Source organism: Cydia pomonella, chromosome 19 (genome assembly GCF_033807575.1).
Source record: "Cydia pomonella isolate Wapato2018A chromosome 19, ilCydPomo1, whole genome shotgun sequence".
Taxonomy (NCBI): domain Eukaryota; kingdom Metazoa; phylum Arthropoda; class Insecta; order Lepidoptera; family Tortricidae; genus Cydia; species Cydia pomonella.
The window spans coordinates 591,371-605,546 of record NC_084721.1 but is presented as its reverse complement, the minus strand read 5'-3'; positions in this window follow the sequence as shown (position 1 = coordinate 605,546).

Below are 14,176 nucleotides of genomic sequence, written 5' to 3'. Positions count from 1 at the left end.
ACGTTTAAAATTGAAAATAAAATACAGCGGTGATAGGCGCCAATTACTTCTATGGTAAGTAATTCCGTGGTATGCCACGGTAATAGAAAAAGTGGTAGTTTTGTTATTTACTCTTTAGTTTTGGTACAAATTATCAATTTTATAATTTCTTTTATTCATTCCAATCTTGATCTATTCACGCTATTAAAGAGCTATTTCCGTGGTATGGAAAGTATTCAACTAACCCTTAATTTTTAACAAAAACTTCAGCACCGATTTCCTTCTTTCTATGGGAACCCTTAATCTGTCAACTTTTTTTATTTTGACTTAAAACCTAAAATTTACTTGCCAGTTATGTGATTTTGTCTTTACAAAAAGCTTGTAATATACGTGTTTGATTTGATTTGAATAACCATCTGTGTTTTATTCTTTTTATGGGTCGGAATTAGGTTTGATTAAACTCCAAATTAAGCCTATTACCGATGGTATGATCAGATTACCCTCGGTAATAGAATGTATAGAAATCTATTACCGACCCAGAGAAATATCGAATGGGTCGGTAATAGGCTCTTAAAGAGTTATCTATTACCGAGTGACTATTTGGTATTGTATTGAAATATCGCATTTAGGGTAGGTACCGCAAGTACAGATTTCGTTGATAAAATTTAGACTTCAGTTATCATTATCAGATTTAAATTCTTCTGTTTTCTGATTCAGTTATTACTCTGACAGACAAGGAAGGGTACCCAACTGCCGGACAATTCCGATTAGATTTTTTTTTATATAATTTTATTTATTCAGTAGTCCAAAATCTCAGGCATGATTTTTTTTAGCTATAAGAATCAGCAATAAGAAAAGTACTGTGATTTGTTAGTTATAAACGGGTAAATTATAACACATAATATGTGAGAGACTTTATTTAACTTAATTACCTTATCAAAAATATTAGAAATAAAAAAATCATGTTTTTATATATAGTCGAAATTTTATAAGGTGCACGTTTACCATTTCACTGTGGTAAACTGTCACTTAGGTGGTAAACGTCCAGCTTATAAAATTTCGACTATAATTTACGCTGTGCCTTATGAGAAAATGTTACTTTCTTGTTTTTTTTTGTGCAGCTAATTATGTCAGTAAGACAAATTCTTATCAATCTTTATAGCATTTAAAAATTACTTTATTTAATAACAGGCAGGCCTATTTGTCATATACGTCCTTAGTAAAACTTTACTAACAATATTTTTTGTTGTTTTACATGTAAAACATTCAACTTATAACTTGTTATACAGGTACTCGTGGGTACTTGGTAAGTTAACTATTTAATAGTATTTGATTGTGCCAAAGTGTAATTATAATCTCTTCGAATATATCTCTTATTTTTAAACATACTCCTATAGTTTTATTTTTTATTTTTGTGTCATTATTAAACTTAATGACACAAAAATAATATACAGAACCCACGTCGTTATTATTGTTTTAACCCTCGGTATTAGGTTTCGAATTTTGAGTTTGGTTTCTATTAACGAGTGCAGAAAAATCATGCCAATTGTACCCTCGGTAATGAAAGCTCAATTCGCGATAATAGAATCACAGCCTGTCCCTTGCCACGGTAATAGAAGATTTGGTCATTTTGGCTTCAAAAAATATTTTAATACATATAATAACCCAAAATGAATCCAAAAACGTGTGAAACGGAAAGTTCATTAAATGCTCTGATGAAAAAAAAATATTCCTGGCTGTTAGACAGCATTGATACCCTTAATTTTTGGATCTCTTTTGAAAAGTTCCTTAACTACCACGGTAATAGGTGCCTTTACCCTATTTGTTACAAATAAGGACATTGATGCTTCAAGGCGATTTGTTTATTGTTTGTGCTAATACCATACGCAGAGTTTTCCGTAATATTCCCTATTAGTCACAGTTGGTGATCTAGACGTATTATATGGGTACCTAACTACCTATATGAAAAAATAATTACACTTTTTATTAAATGAACGTGACCTTTTCGTTTCAATTAAAACATTTTCGTTGAAGTAAGTATAAGTAGAAACAAAGTATTCATTTTATTTGCAAATCTTATAGAAATTAGAAAATAAAAATCGCAAGCCAAATTGTACTTATTTATAATTTGTAGAGGACCTCAAAAAATTCTAGGTTTTATGCACTGGCAACAATTTGAATTTACACATTAAAAATACCCGGTTTAACCGCAAACTTCAAAATATCAAATCTTTGTCCCTTATGTGTTTTAGTTTTTATTTATTATTTATTTATTTCCACACTTACAACTATCTTTACAGGTACTAGACCTAAGACAATAGTAGTGTAGGTAACTATTAATATACATATATGCGCACCTGCAACTCGTTGTAACCCACCATGCCCAGGACAAACAACGTGGGATACATAAGAGGGTAAAAAGGATATACTCCATATTGCCGTAAATACAAAAAACTAATAAATTTATTTTGTATGCGTTCGACCTTTAACTGGTACTTCGCCTCATGCGGAGCCCAAATGACAGCGTTACATTCGAGGCTGCTGGGGACGAGATCATTATATAAAGCCGCAACTGCAACTGTTGTACTGATAGAGATGAAGATAGACAAATATTGTGTTTTGAATTAGAGATTTATCTTGTGTTTTGAATTAGAGATATTGAAGAGCCTTTAGCCTTGAGCTGTTCAGAATCTATCAAGTTTCTATCAACTTTGTGAAATTATCGATACTTAAATATTCTTATTCCTTTCTTTTATTTTGTTTAATTAGGTACTCACTTGCATGTGTTATTCTTAGCTATATAATAAATAATACAACTAAGTAGTGTATAGATATGTGTTCTTATAATTTGATAAAGTTTTAAAACAATTTCTACAATATTTTAGTCATCGAAAAGATTACATGAGAAATATAAATGAAAAATTAGTTATTATGGAAGGCAAAATCAAATGGTTGACAATTTTTAAAACAGCTTAGGTGCTCTGAAAAATATTGAAGAGCTGGTTGGAAAGATTGATAGGTTTATATTTGGAATCGGAACTGTCAAATACATTATCGTCTTTAGAACGTAGTGATTATATGCTCTTTGCTCGTCTTTCACGGAGCAAGAAAAAGATATGGAACAAATTGATAATATAGATCGAAAACGTTGAACAATCCGAGTAGAAGGATACGATTACGATGCTGGTTGGAATAACTACACGGTGAAAAATATAGATGGAAAGTGTATCGAGGTAAAAGAAATAAAATTTAAAAATGAAGAAGCTGATAAACCATCCAAAAGGAAGAGATTGTCCAGGTGGCTCAACTCTGTGACGTTTTGAAGCAAACAATGGCTCAAATGATGGAGTTGATCGAAACTATTACACCCAGAGTATCTCTTGATAAATCTGCAAGTTCCATTTGAAAACCACAGACTGTTCAGATATCCCCAACTTATTTCAGTGAAAATCAAATCAACTTGTTAAACAATGAGCTGAAACAAATTGCAGAAAAGTACAAGTGTACAAACATCTTTCCAGGTGTAGAATTCCTGGGCCCGCAGAAGAGCATTTAAGTTTATGAAGCAACTGCTCAACGGTGTATCTTTTGCGCCCACAGAAGATAATCGATATGCTTTTCACAACTATCATGTTCTAGTAGGAGTAGGTGGATTTAAGAGACATGTGGTCCAAGAATTACTCACAGAATATTATCCTCATTTAAACTTAAGTAATCTAATTGAAGCAGTGCTGAGATCCAATAATGAAAGGAGAGATTTGTCCAACAAATACTATTGGTATACACCACAGTATTATTAAGACCGACTATAGTTTAGACGTACAGAATATCTATGTTTTATTCATAATTGTGTCTTATGGCAGTTATTAAGATCTCTATCCCTTATACTCTACTAAAAACCTACCGTTTGCTATAGTGCTTATACTATATACCTATATAGTATATATAGCAAAATTGAATATACCCCTATAAGTGTTGCTTATTGCAGCTTTGTGTAATGACAATTATAATTGTTTAAGTTTTAAGATTTTTTTGTCCTGCAGCGTTTTATTCAAGAATGCTATTGTTTGCCCTGACAATACTATTACCTATTCACAATACTTGGAATTATTTAATACAAGCAAACAACAAGCAATACAAGCTTGTTTTTATTGAAGTTCTTAATAGTTAATTAATATATTAATAATACCCTACATATATTAATATATTCATTATATATGTTTATATATTTCAAGGACCTCGGAATCGGCTCTAACCATTTCGACAAAATTTGCTATATGAGGGTTTTTAGGGGCTTTCAAAGTCGCTCCCATTGCAGAAAAGATGGCTGAAAGTCGTTTGAGATGGTTCGGGCATATAATGAGACGCGACAAAGAGTATGCGGTCAAAAAGCCCTTGGCCATTCTAGAGAAAAAGAACGGCAAAGGGAGGTCGCTTACCACGTGGTGGACAACCGTTACCAGGGACATGGAGCGGGCGCAGATCAACGCCCAGACAACCCAGGACAGAAAAACCTGGCGCCTTCGAACGAGGACGGTAACGGGACAAGGCAAAGTAGAAGAAGAAGAAGGGTTTTTAGGGGTGAACAATCGATCTAGCTAAGTCTTATCTGTGGGAAAACTCTCATTTTTGAGTTTTTATATTTTTCCGAGTAAAGCACGGTCGCCCAGATATTGAGAAGTTATGTATAGGACTACAAAATGCCATAAGGAAGCACGGAGGCAGCATATTTCACCCTTCCCCATATGTAACACACTTACAAGAAACCAAGGCCCTCAGCACACGGCGCGTAAGCGTAAGAGACGCGTAAGCGTATCGTAATACGCGCGTAGAACGAGAGCACTACGGGGACGTACAATTTCAAACAAGTCCGCACGAAGCGTCGTCGTAGCGTAGCGTATGAGAGTGCTGTCGTCATAACGACAGGCGTGGCGTAATGCACGCGTAAAAAACAAAACTTCTGACATAATCAAACAATAAAAAAATCTTCATCTGACGAGAAAGTAAGATCGTAAATACATCCGCCGAAAACATCTGACGCCAGCGATTACATGATTTCAACGAATGAGATTTCACTTATAAAAACGAATAAAATTTTACTTATAAAAACGAATACGCTTACGCGATGCCTACGCGACGCTTGATGCCCAGAATTCTACGCGTCTCGTAATCGTAACGTTTTTACGATACGCTTACGCTGACGCCTCGTGTGCTGAGAGCCTAAGAAATCTTGTCATCCATACCTACTTCCTTAACTTCATTTCCATTTCTGATTGTATAGAACATAGGTATACTATGTCACTAGCATACCAGCTTGTTTTAGGAATTGTACATCATAATGCTCATAGTGTGATCTCACGTTAGACCGCTATTAGTCTCTCTACACTCTCGAAAGTCATTTTCCTGGTCACCGGAGCGTGTAATTGATATTATTATAACTGTTTGGGAGCAGCTCTTTAAAGAACCATGTACAGTGAAGCTGGTAAATATTGACACGCACAAAGTGCCAAAAAGATGTATACACAACGTTATTGTCTTGTTGAGGGACTCTATACGTATTTATGGCACTTCTTCCGGGTCGATACCTTGACTGTAGTACAAATTATATAATACATCTTACTGTATCTGTACATAGGTTCAATCTTCCAGAGAAAGGCTAAGATAAGTAAGAGGAAAGGGGACGGCCACTTCTCCATACAAACGTATTCCCCATTTTCCTCTCTGTATGGAAAATATTTTTACATCTTTTGATATATATTAACCATAGCTATGCCTATGCCTCTACGTTTGATTTTTTCGATTACTGTAAAAAATTGGAGCGAAAAACAGATTTCATACAATTTATTAAATTCTAACTTTAATAATTAAAAATTCGAAAAAAATCAATAGCTGCATAGCTGTGTTTGATATATGTGTCAAATTGTGTCAAAATATTTCCAATCGTGTTAACATCCAAAGAGGAAAATGAGGGCTACATTTGTATGAAAAAGCGATTTAGCAAGGGTCCTACACTTTCGTCTTAATATATTGCTGATTGAAATTTACAAATTCTAAACGATAGTTCAACCACTGTTAGCTGACCTGGCACTGACACTGACCAAGATCAAATCATTGGATTAAACCACTTGGCATAACTATGTCGTGATTTTGTGTGCCTCGTGTGTGTTTCAATTGAGCGAAAAAAAGTTCAATACGTTGGTATGCCGAAAAAAAATATTTTTAAATTCCTAGTCTTAACCGCCATTCTGATATAAGACATTAATTCCAACTCCACCTCTCGATTGCCGCAAGTGTCGTAACGATTTTATTTCGTTGTGGTTCATACATATGACCACCCCTGTACTAATTTGGTACATATTATAAGATACGATAGGAATGAAACACGATGTATCCAAAACGGCATTTATTATTTCATATGTAATTGTAACACATTTGTAAATCGCTCTCACAAATAACCGCTTAGCCTACAACATCGAGGGGAGCTCTGTGCGCCGCGCGAAACTTCAGGTACAGTCAGCCAAGAAAGTGGTTTACCACTTTCTTGGCTGACTGTACGACCGCTACAAATGTCGATGTATTTAAGCAGTGGTGCCCAATATCTTCAGAAACAATAAGGAAGTAATTAATAATGATTAGGGGGATTCTAAATCAGTCACCCACTTCATCGTTGTTGTACAGTCGCCATCAGATATATCGAAATGGAAAAGGTGTTCAAAAATTCCTGAACATGCACTTCTTGATAAGAGAACGAGAAAGAGAGAGAACAAACCCTTTGTTCAGATATTTTTTAACATCTTTGCCGCTCTGATATATCTGCTGGCGAGTGTAGGGCATCACTGAGAGGTCATATGGCTCCTCTATTGTGTAGAGGAGCCACATGACTGTCATCATACTGGCCCACTAAGATTGGCCAGCGTGTGGACAGCGCAGTGGTGTTAGATGGCTCATGGCGCGACGGGATGGCCACGGCGTCGGTTTTTCGTCCGCACATCAAAGCACGAGGCCCATTTCAGAACTATATCGTGTAGTTTCATTCCAACTATCACATGGCCATCTTGCTGGTCCAGCGCAGGGCCATCGTTTAGAGGAGCCAATAGAAATAAAAGTACAACGCCATCTAGTAAGCTTCTTGAGGCATACAATTAGATACGGTTGCATTTTTGTTACTGTGACATCTTAAAGTGGCGCAAAATACAACGATGAAGGTGACTTTTTAAGGAACATCCATTATTATGTTTCTGATATTGTGTCGCGTTTTTACCGGACTTTCGACTGGGGAAACCAAACGCTATCTATCTGACTATCACTCTTCTATATTAGTGCGATAGGGAGACAGATGGCGTTTCTTTCATCTTGGCTAGGCCCCCTAGGCTTACAAATCAGATAAGTAAGGCATATATGCTTATTTTTCAGCTCAAATGAAATGAAACAATTTACTGACAACGTTGTTGGACAATGTAAAAAAAAATATGTCTGTGCTAATCTCAAACGCAACACTAGGTTTTTTACAAAGAGAATGGGAGCATCACTGTGCCTGGGGGGCCTGCCGCGAACCACGATCGAAGTTTTACCTCTCTTTTTAGTTTTTTTCTTAATTTGTAGCAATTCTAATTTAATAATATTTAATTATCCGCATGGCGACACACAAAGCACCCTTGTTCAACAATCACCGATTTGCGATAATTTACACATACCATTAAAATATAAAATATTATGCGTGTTATTATGTTAAAGTCTATCACTATGTTTTCGCGAAAATCCTCTTCAGAATTACGAATGATTTATTCTAGTTTAAATATTATTATTGTAAAATCTATAATGAATGATAATCTTAAATTGACACGTTATTTTGGCTAGTTGTCGGCACTGCGGTATAAGTTAATGAGAGCCTAAAGAAAGGACTCTTAGCACGAGAAATTTCGTACATTGACCCGCCTGTTCCTATCTCTATCGCACGCGCGTAATTATATTGCAGTCCCGCTCGCACAGTGTCATTGGCCGCTGGCATCATGGGCGGGACAGCAATATATTAGTGTAATTAGTCAATGTACGAAATTCCTCGTGCTAAGCGTTCTTTCTTTACCGCCAACATCGACAAATCGTAAATCGTTATCGGCCTGTCTATCGCTCTTGTTTATTCGAGCGACAGAGAGGCAGACAACTATGTGACATGTTGGCGGCAGGCCGGAGGGCCTAGTTGCGAAGATCCGACCGCCGTCGGTCAGTGTTGATAGTTTGTACATTAGTCGCATTACAACTGATTGCCGTCGATTAGATCCTTTCGCAATTAGGTTGCCGTTCTGCAATAGAAAAATACCTGTTTTCATTGATTTTAAGTGTATTATACAACCATATTAGAGACGCGTACGAAACCTGATGGGATTTGCGCGAATTCCGCGCGAAAGCATAGCGTTCTCACCTCATCCATTTCATTATTATAAATAATATAATTTATAACCTGGTACCATTAATTCCATACGATTCGACACAACTTATTACTAAATAATTTCGCCAATTAATTACACAACATTAAACATCGCACTATAACTAACTTACGATCCAGGGTTGGTCCAAACGTATTTGCACTAAAATGTATCAACTGGAAGATGGGACCGGTCGCGTGCGATACAATTGTGTCGTTCGAAATCTGTTAAAACAATAATACAATAGTAGGTAATCTAAAGCTCATAGTGAAATAGCTCGGATGAATTAAACAATATAACGTAGTTTACTACGGTAATGTCAACACTTAATTGTATCGTCATATGCTATATAAAAATAACAAACATTATAAGAGAGTTGTAAAGTTACGAGTTTAAAATACTCTTACGCATCATGCTAAAATATATAAATTAATTATCAAATGTCCTTATAAGAGATCACAGAAAATGGAAGCTTGCATTGCAAAGTTTGTATAAAAAATAATAAAAAGTAAAATGTATAAAGAAATCACAGTATAAAAATGTTATTGGAATGACTACACAAGTACTCGCAATAGAATAGACAGCACAAGTTACATTTGTGACAGAGTAAAGCGACAGCGGGCAGAAGTATAATAAAAAGTATTAAAATATCCTCATTTCGCCTAAAAACTTCAAAAGATAGTTGTAGAAATATGACACCTACTGATAAGCAGAGGGATCACATATTTCCTTACTTATCTCTACCTAATATTTTTGTTCATACGTTTCACATGATTAAAAAAGCTATTATGAATGTTTTATTATATTTGATTACATTTAAAAGTTTTTAGATTAAACGAGGGTAAAACGAAAAAAAACATGTCAATACAATAACAATATAACAATCCAGGCCGGACGCGTATACTTACATTAAGGTCCCTTCGTACCCCACTACCCGTAACATACAACGCGGGAAATACTCCCAAAATATACTTTAATATATAAATATATATCACTCGTGCTCGAGACCAATCAACATTCTAGAACCGTTGGCACAGTTTGAGACTGAGTTGCGTTCGCAAGGAAATGGGAATGTTTCTTCTATTTGGACCAAAGACACAATGATTAAGGTGTGTAAAATCTAAGAAAAATTGTTAATCATGAAAATCAGAAGATTGTGCAATACGTCATTAATGTCATTATATGTTTTGTGGTAACTGAATGGGGTAACTCGGTCGAAGTGTTTTACAAATGGCGCCAGCATGGGTTTTACCTAAAATTATTTTGGAATTTTAAGCCAAATCCCATAGAACAAGACTAGACCTTGTCAGTTGCCAACCCCATTGTCAAACGTCAAACGAATAATTTTCGGATCTGTACAGCACACGATCAAATTCAAAAATAGTATTGTTCTTACACTTTACACATCTATTCAATAAATTAATCTTTGTTTCGGACGAATCGAATTTTATACAACGAATGGGAATGTCCCAAAATGGGTGACAGTTGCGACGGGAGCGTTGTCCTGGCAACTTATATTTCTACGTGCGGGGGAGTGCGCTCGGCTTATATAGTACGACTCAACTGTCCATTTTATTAAACTTTGCCCCGAGGTTCTGTCAACCTGTGGAAGAATCATTATAAGTGTCGTATTTCCATATAAATCTGACGTTTATGGTGACATTCCACATTTTGCAAACGCTATATAAAGAAATCTTGGCGCGGCTCGATATCCGAGCTTAATCATACCATTAAGATATACATACCTAATTTTTTTCTCATGTCACTTTCGTGACTGGGTACAAAATTACAAAATATGTTCTCAATAGTTAATATAATCAAAACAATGAGTAGGTAGTTTAAGTTCTACGCAACGCGGCAATCTGTCAATTGTAAACAAAAATCACTTCTTTCGGGATTTCATTAAGCAAGTCGTTATGAAACTAACTGAGCTACCAAAGTCTCGCTCCTAATACAATAATAATAAAAAATATAGTTAGATTGTGATGCTGATGAAGTAATATCTTTCAAGAATTATAAATAGAGTGGAGCCGTACAGTCGGACGCGACGATAAGTCCGCCCGTGCCCTATTGACTAAACCCTACCTACATTAAGTCGATTTAGGCCGTTACGTTACGAGGCCGCGCCTCTTATAGTTACAGTTATTTCCAACCGGAGACAAATGATAATAAAATCTATCTCAATCTCCTTAGCTGGGCACCCAACTGTTGTTAAAGGCATCCGTCGTAAGCACGAAGACTTTCGTACATTGACCCGCCCCATTTCCTTTTTCTCTCGCACACAAACAACAAGCGGCTCAATGTACGAAATTCTCCGTTCTTAGCGTCGTTATTTTAGAAGTTATATCAAATTGCAATATTTTTCCAAGAGCCCACTAGATGGCGTTATTTTTAAAGAAATAATTTTCCAGGCGGTAACTACAACAGTGATGATGCGACTGTTTATAGAGATCGATAGTTTTTATTATTAACTTGTCTTTGGTTCCAACGTAGAAAACTACATTAGTGTAGAACTGATCTCTGGCATGATAGTGTCTTAAACGCATATTAAAACATATTTAAAACCGGAGTTATTTCCGACGTTTCGAAGCAGGTTTCACTGGTCGTGGTCGTGGAGCCTGCAGTATAACACCTGCGTCGAAACGTCGGGAACATGTAGCAAAATAAATTCGCGATTTTAAATATGTTTGAAAGAATATGATAGTCTCTTAGAAAATAGTTAGGACCTTACAAGTAGGACTTAATTTAAAAGAGTGAGTAGAAACATTAAGGTTAGAGTAGACCATAGACCATAAGACCACATACACCGAGAGAATTAATGAAGAGGCCGGTTCAAATCACTTGGAGCCTTCATAGAGCAGCTGACAGCGTTTTTAAAGACAACATTTATCCTGGACGACAGACGTCCGGACGACGGAGTCAACAAGTATATAATTAAATAGGAACCGTGCGCGTTGGAGGGTCTGCCATCTAGTGGCCTACATCGGAAACATAAACATACAGTCAGCAATATTAGCTTAGCACCTTTGCATTCAAACTTCTATGCAACAGCTGACTGTACATTGACATTTCACGCCAAAGCAAGCGCTGGTTCATCGCTGATACCCACGCAATAAATAAATATATTTCTAACATAGTTTTGTATACAGCGTCCATGGGAAACCCATGCCTAAAACCCCATTTAGACAGTTCAAGAACTTATTTTCGTTAAATTGCGGTTTTCGGTCGATCGACTGAATTAACTGTACAGTCGCCGTCAGATATACGCCCAAGATGGTCATAAATATCTGAACACGCCTCTATTGTCAAGGCATTAGAGTGCGAATTCAGATATTTTTGAATACCTCGGCGGCTCTGATATATCTGATGGCGACTGTTACCTATAGTTAAACTCTGTATCTTTAGGTATTTAAATAAAAGTAAAAAAAAACCGCTTGGATCTGTCACTGAACGACCTGACTTCAACCTTGAGCAATTTTAGGGAAGATTTTGTTTACTTTTATTTAAATACCTAAAGATACAGAGTATAGCAATGTATCGAATATTGTATACAATTTTTTCGAAGCGTCTGATTGGGGCTTAACTCTATTAAGGTCCAAGTGACGAGAGCCGGGACAGCGAATTACGACACGCATACACTTCACTCAACAAATTGACTACGATAAGAGCGATTGGCGAAAACAACATGCCATTGTAAAATGATCTCTGTTACACAATAATTAAAGTCGACTTCCACCTGACACCTGACCCTTTATAGAAACTAAATTGTAACAGTGTAAAAATATTCATAAATTATTTGTTCACAACAAAACATTCTGTCCTTACGTCAACATTGATACTTACGTCTAAAAGTTATTATTAAAATCCTCATATAAATAAATTACACGGTAAAACGAAACGATTAATCCTATTGTTAAAATTAAAACAGCTACTTATTTAGGAATGCAGTTAAGACAACCAACATTGAAGTTTAAAATGATTTGTTATAGTTGAGGTATATAACTAACTTTTATTTAATACGCTTGCATTGCCCTCAAAATGGGTTACCTATCATAATGTCGAAATTCGTTACTCCGAATATTATTAGCCCGAAAACGTTTCCCTTTTTTCCACTTCGCGTAATTATTGTTTGCCCGAAATTACGTTTCCCATATTATTATGTCCCCTATTTTTATTTCGTCGCAATTTCATTTCGCTTATGATTCGAATTGCCACTTATTGAAATCCCGAAGTTTCATTTGCCAACTAATTTATTTGGCGTAAAGTTTTACTTCCGAAATATTACTTTTCCGCTGTGTCAAAACATCGAATCGCATGAGAAAAAAAAAGATTTAAGTGAGGTTAAATTCCTGAAAGAAATGAGTAAAATTATTTAAATATAATTGATTTCTTAATTTAACAATCAGCATAATATTTTTCTAGCGCCAGTTTGTTTCCGCGGGGTCGCAGTTCTAACCTAACCTAACCCACTTTTCTAGCGCCAGTTTGTCTCCGCGGGGTCGCAATTCTAACTTAACCTAACCCACTTGTCTAGTGCCAGTTTGTTTCCGCGGGGTCGCAGTTCTAACCTAACCTAACCCACTTTTCTAGCGCCAGTTTGTTTCCGCGGGGTCGCAGTTCTAACCTAACCTAACCCACTTTTCTAGTGCCAGCTTGTTTCCGCGGGGTCGCAGTTCTAACCTAACCTAACCCACTTTTCTAGCGCCAGTTTGTTTCCGCGGTGTCGCAGTTCTAACCTAACCTAACCCACTTTTCTAGCGCCAGTTTGTTTCCGCGGGGTCGCAGTTCTAACCTAACCTAACCCACTTTTCGTGCCAATTTTTTTTCGCGGAGTCGCAGTTGTAACCTACTTAACCCACTGTTCTAGCACGAGAGTCGCAAAAACCAAATCATAACACAAAAAAGCGACAAGCAACAAATTTCCAAATGCCGGGAATAATTAATAAAATCTGTTGCAATTTTTTTTATGGCATTCGGTGTAATGATATTAGGGGAAATGAAATTTAGGTGTAACGTAGCATCGGAATTATGAAAAGTGGGGTAACAAATCAGTTGTCAAACAATAAAGTTGGCAAACGTTCTTCGGGCTATTGAGTTTCGGGAAAACGTTAATTCGGGGAAACAAACCAGCGGCGTTTCGTAAGTATGGTAAACAAAGCAGATGGATTTAAAAAAATCGGGGAACTGTTTTTTTGGGACAAGTGAAAATCGGACAAGTCAGTTTCGGAAGATCGATAGGTTACCCTCAAAATGTCCAGAAAATATGTTATTAGACATAGTGAAGACATTTCTGTGTCTAAGGGACTGCCCCACATTGTCAATACTGCCCAATTCCTTAACATTGCCTACCAAGCCCAACAATGTTACCTTAAAAATCAAGCGTCACGTACGTACGTCAATGCAAGCGTACTAACTTTATATAAATAATTACTCTATTGTTTACATAAATTTTGATTAAAAATTAATTTAGTTAAAATACATATTATTCATAGCTGTATATTTCTCTATATAGCCTATTTTGACATTCGTATTTTTGACACACAGTCAAAATAAGTACATTGCATGGGGTTTGTTGAAAGCTACGAATGTCAAAAATGCTGCCATGATTTTAACATTAAATACGTCTCTAGAGCGTATAAAATCTGTTTTCTAGCTACCTGATATGGTTCCATGAGAGCAGCTCGGTTTCGAGGTCATACTTAAGTGTTAGCTATGTATGTCTATGTGTTAAGCGAGGTTTTATTGAAGGGATCTGTTTGCTTGCTTGCCACCAT